Raw genomic sequence first — 6,000 nt, forward strand, 5'->3', positions numbered from 1 at the left:
GGCCCAGTCTAGCGCCGGGCCGAAGGAGGCTGGCGCAGGTGAGGCCGGGGCTCTCGCTCCTCCTTGGGGTTGCGCATGAAGCGGCAGCGGGTTACGTGGGGGCAGAAGCCGGTGGTGTGCAAGGTAAGGCTTGTACTTGGGGTGGCGGCTGAAGGAGTGCAGTTCAGCCAGAGCGTGGGCGAACTGGCACTTGTCGGCATAGCGGCCCATTGGGGAGCTGGTTCCTCTGCAGTTGGAGCGGGGTTGGGCTGGAGTTGGTGCTGTCTGTGGGCCTGGGGTCACTGGTGTCGTTGATCCAGGCTGTCGGTTGGCCGGGCAGGAGAGGCGGAGGTGAGCTGGGGTTGGTGCTTCTCCGTGCTGGGCCTGGGGGCCGGTGCACTGTTGGTCCGGACGTCTTGAGAGGGGGGAGGGGACCGGGGATGGTCCAGTGGCAGTTCGGCATCCCTTGCAAGTCTCCCTCTCCCCCCCCCTCCCCATCTCCCCCCCCCAAAAAAAAATCGGACCCAAACTATACTCACTATACACACTACAGTGCTTCGTTTGATTTTTATTTATAGCGTTCGACCTTTGACAAATCCCATGATTCCTTGCAAATTTCGGAATACCGAACTCGCTTATTTTGGCCCCCATATTTGAGGAGGGATGTGCTCGGATACGAGAGGGTTCAGAAGAGGCTTACAAGAATGATTCCAGAGATGATTAGGTTAACGTATGTGGGCCATTTGAAGGCATTGGGCCAGTACTCGCTGGAGTTTAGAAGAATGAAGGGATATCTCTTTAAAACTTACCAAATGGTGAAAGGCTTGCTTAGAGTGGATGTGGGAAGGAAGTTTTCAGTTTAGTTTAGTTTAGTTTAGTTTCGAGATTCAGCGCAGAAACATGCCCTTCAGCCCACGGAGGCCGCACCGACCAGCGATCCCCACACATTAACACTATCGTACACTAATGACAATTTTTAAAAACATCTTTATACCAACCCAATTACCGTACAAACCTGTACGTCTTTGGAGTGTGTGAGAAAACTGAAGTTCTTGGAGGAAACCCACGCAGGTCACGGAGAGAATGTACAAACTCCGTACAGACAGCATCTGTAACCAGGATCGAACCCGGGTCTCTGGCGCTGTAAGTGCTAAAAGGCAGCAACCCTGCTGCTGCACCACCCAGCCGCCCAGACGTGGGAGAGTCTAGGACCAGAGAGCACAGCCTCAGAATAACAGCGTGTACCTTCAGAAGGCGTAAGAGGGGGAACTTCTTTAGCCAGAGGGTGGTGAATCTGTGGAATTCATGGCCGCAGATGGCAGTGGAGGCTGTCATTCGGTACTTTTAAAAAGGAAATTGATAGGTTCTTGATTAGTAATGGGTCAAAGGATACAGGGAGAAGGCAAGAGAGAAGACAGGAAACTTTTCAGCCGTGATTGAATGGCGGAACAGTCTCCATGTGCCGAATGGACTAAATCCACTCCTATGTCTTATGAATTTATGAAAATCCCACTCTTATGATCTTCAATTTGAAAGTGACCTTTTGAGTAACACAAAAGAGAAAAAAAGTGCAGTGAACTTCACGAAAAACAGACAAAGACTGGGTTTTGATTTAGTTCAAAACTAGTTAATCCATTCATCTCCTTTAAACTTTGCCCCTCTCATCTCAAAGTTGCCCTCTAGTATCTGATATTTCCATCCTGGAAAAAGGGTTCTCACTGTTTTATCTAGCTATGCCTCTCATCATTTTAAATACTTCCATCAGGTTTCCCCTGAAACTGCATCCAGTATTCCTGAGAAAGCAATTAAAGTTTGAACTATCTCCCCAGGTCTCAATCTCATGTAACTCCTCTGCACCCTTTCCAAAGCCTCACCATCCTTCCTATAACAGGGCAACCAGAACTGTGCATAATATGCCCTAACCAAAGTGTTATAAACCTGCAGGAAAGAACTGATTTAAATCGAAAGTAGACAAAATGCTGGAGTAAACTCAGCGGGACAGGCAGCATCTCTGGAGAGAAGGAATGGGTGACGTTTCGGGTCGAGACCCTTCTTCAGACTGATAAAGCATGATCTCCTGACTCTTACCCACACTGCCCTGGCAAATGAAGGCAAGGATACTCTATGCAAGTATTCCCCAAGCAATGCTTAAGATGTTGGAATCAGACAAAGCCTATAAGGAATATAAAGATAGGAAAGAACTCAAGCGGGTGATTAGAAGGGCCAATAGAGACTACAAAATGGCTTTGGCAAGTTGGATTAGAGTAAATCCTCAATTTTCATTCCTATATTGCAATCAAGAGGATAATCTGGGAGATTATAGGACAACTCTTGGATAAAGCAGGGAATTTATGCATAGAGGCAGGGGATGTAGGTGAGGTGCTAAACAAATAGCACCTCCTCGAACCTCATCTACTGCATCCGCTGTTCCGGGTGTCAACTTCTCTACATCGGTGAGACCAAGCGCAGGCTCAGCGATCGTTTCGTCCACCATCTCCGCTCAGTTCGTACTAACCAACTTAATCTCCCGGTGGCTCAGCACTTCAACTCCCCCTCCCACTCCGAATCCAACCTTTCTGTCCTGGGCTTCCTCCAATGCCAGAGTGAGGCCCAGCGCAAATTGGAGGAGCAGCACCTCATATTTCACTTGGGTAGTTTACACCCCAGCGGTATGAACATTGAATTCTCCAATTTCAGATGGTCCTTTCTCCCTCCCCTTCCCCCTCCCCTTCCCAGCTCTCCCACAGCCTACTGTCTCCGCCTCTTCCTTCCTTTTTCCCACCCCCACCCGACATCAGTCTGAATAAAGGTCTCGTCCCGAAATGTCGCCTATTCCTTCTCTCCATAGGTGCTGCCTCACCCACTGAGTTTCTCCAGTATTTTTGTTTATAAACAAATACTTTTCATCTGTTTCCACCAGGGAGAAGGACATGGAAGACAGTGAGATCAGTGTTGAGAATCCTAATGTGAAAGGGAATTCAAGTTGAAGAAGATGTGGCTCTTGAAGAGCATTAATGTGGATAAAACCCAAGGGCAGGCAGGCTGAGGAATGGTTGATGGAATTTAATACATAGAAATGTGAGGTGTTTAGGGAGCACTAACATGGGCAGAACCTAAACAGTGAATTGTAGGGGACTGGGGAGTGTTGTAGAGCAGAGGGATCAAGAGGTACATAAATAGCTGAAAATGCCACCACAGGTAGGGTGGTCAAAAACGCTTTTGGTACGTTAGAAACATAGGCAGAAAATAGAAAATAGGTGCAGGAGTAGGCCATTCGGCCCTTTGAGCCAGCACTGTCATTCAATATAATCATTGCTGATCATCCTAAATCAGTACTCCCGTTCCTGCTTTTTCCCCATATCCCTTGATTCCATTCGTCCTAAGAGCTAAATCCAACTCTTTCTTGAAAACATCCAGTGAATTGGCCTCCATTGCCTTCTGTGGCAGAGAATTCCACAGATTCACAACTCTCTGGGTAAAAAAGTCTTTCCTCATCTCAGTCCTAAATGGCCTACCCCTTACTCTTACACGGTAACCCCTGGTTTTGGACTCTCCCAACATCGGGAACATTTTTTCTGCATCTAGCCTGTCCAAACCCTTAACAATTGTATATGTCTCTATAAGATCATCCTCTCATCCTTCTAAATTCCAGTGAATACAAGCCCAGTCAACTCATATTTTCATCATATGTCAGTCCCACCATCCCAGGAATTAATCTGGTGAACCCACGCTGCACTCCCTCAATAGCAAGAATGTCCTTCCTCAAATTAGGAGACCGAAACTGCACACAATACTCCAGGTGCGGTCTCACCAGAGTCCTGTGCAACTGCAGAAGGACCTCCTTGCTCCTAAACTCAAATCCTTCAAAATCTGTTGGCCTTTATTAGTCAAAGCATTGCGTATAGAAGTTGAGTGGTCATGTTGCAGTTGTATAAGACATTGGTGAGGCTACATTTAGAGTATTGTGTTCAGTTTTGGGCACCATGTTATAGGACAGACTAGACTACGTCACAAGGGATTCCTGGTCCCTCAACACAATATTCCACCACTCACGCATCCCGTTGTGATGCCGCTGATCCCCCTCCTCCCCTCAAATCCCCACTCTGCCCCTTGCCCTCCCCCCCTCCCCCCCACGCACTCACTCCTTCTCCCCCTCAAACCCCTCCCCCATCCACTCTTAGCGGCTCTCCGACAGTGCAGCCATTCCCACTCATTGGATTCCCATTGAGATGTAAAACATGCAGGTATTACTGTGCAGGTGCAGCTACGGGCATGGCAAGTGGAAAATGGATTTATTAAAGCTTAAAATGCGAATAACTCTTAAAATATAACAACAATTTAAACGTTAAAGATGTGATTTATGCAGTCCATTCTTTCTTGTTGCGTTCTACAGCCGGGGGAAGGGGCACTTCTTCAGTCAGGGGCTGTCAGGGGTTGGTGGGAGAAGCGTCCTGCATTCGGGGGAGGGGGACGGCTTCAGGCGGGGCCTGTTGGGGGCCGGTGGAGAGGGGGGGAATACTGCGGTGGCCTACCGCTGCCGTGGCATGGCCTACACCTACCGCTGCCACTTTCCATCAGCTTCAGGCGGGGACCGGTGGGGAGCATCCTAAAGCCGGGGAGGGGGACGGATTCAGGCGGGGGCTGTCGGGGGCTGGTGGGGGGGGGGGAGCGTCTTGCATCTGGGGGAGGGGGACGGCTTCAGGCGGGGGCCTGTTGGGGGTTGGTGGTGGAGGGGGGAGCACTGCCGTGGCCTGCCGCTGCCATTGTCTACTGCTGCCTATCCCTGCTGCTGCCATGGCCTGCAGCTGCCTAACACTGCCGTTGCTTATTGCTGGCATGGCCTACCACTGCCGCCCCCCACCGGCTTCAGCTGGGGACCGTGGGGAGCATCCTGCAGCTGGGGACGGGGCCGGCTTTAGGCGGGGGCTGTCAGGGGCTGGCGTGTGAATGCTGCCGTGGCCTTCCGCTTCCCTCGCCTACTGCTGCCATGGCCTACTGCTGCCACTACCATGACCTATCGCTGCCTAATGCTTCCATGGCCTACTGCTGCCACCAGACCGATGGGGAGCATCCTGCAGCTGGGGATGGAACGGCTTCAGACGGGGGCCGGTGTGGAAGCACCTGCAGATGGGGGAGGGGGTGGCTTCAGGCGGGGGCTGGCGGGAGCGTCCTGTAGCCGGGGACGGGGATGGGGATGGCTTCAGGTTGGGGGGGGGATCCTGTAGCCAGGGGAGGGGGACGGCTCCAGGCAGGGGCTGCTGCCTACACATGCCATGGCCTACCGCTGCTGCTGCCGAGGCCTACTGCTGCCTACACATGCCATGGCCTACCGCTGCTGCTGCCGAGGCCTACTGCTGCCACTACCCACTTCATTTTTATGAGATTCATTCATTTTCTAGTTTATCTTGCTGTTGCATTTCAAGTGGAGGAAACATTGTCCTGATTCTAATACACACATCAATGACATAGTTATCCTGATTCCCATTATCCTGATTCTCATACTCACATCAATGTCACAGAATAACATTTGTTATAGTAATTAATGATAATAATTAATTAAAAAAAACTATTCAACAAATGAATCTTAAACTAGTCTGAGATTAATTAAACTTCCACGACCTTCATCCCTGGAGTTTGTTGTTTGACTATTTGCTGCTTACAATGGCCATCTTGTCAAGCCATTCAATCTAGTTGTCTTGGTGCCTATTATTTCAGATATTATTTCTCACTGCATTTTCTTCCATCAATCATTTTGCTATAAATTAAGTCTTGCCCAATTTTAGATATTTCTGTATCAAACACCTATCCACTTTTGACGGGCTATGGTTGTGGACATGCCCGACAACAGGCCCGGCTCGGTGCCGTGGTAATGAGATCCCGCCCGGAGAGGTTGCCGCTGATCCCGGCCCCTGCCCACCCTGTGGACCAGAGAGGAAGGAGTCGGACTGAGGGCCGGTTTATGGAGCGGGGGTGGGAAGCAGTGCATGGCCTCCGTGGTGGAGAGGGCTGCTGGGGGCCCGG

This window comes from Leucoraja erinacea, chromosome 15, assembly GCF_028641065.1.
Source record: "Leucoraja erinacea ecotype New England chromosome 15, Leri_hhj_1, whole genome shotgun sequence".
Taxonomy (NCBI): Eukaryota; Metazoa; Chordata; class Chondrichthyes; order Rajiformes; family Rajidae; genus Leucoraja; species Leucoraja erinaceus.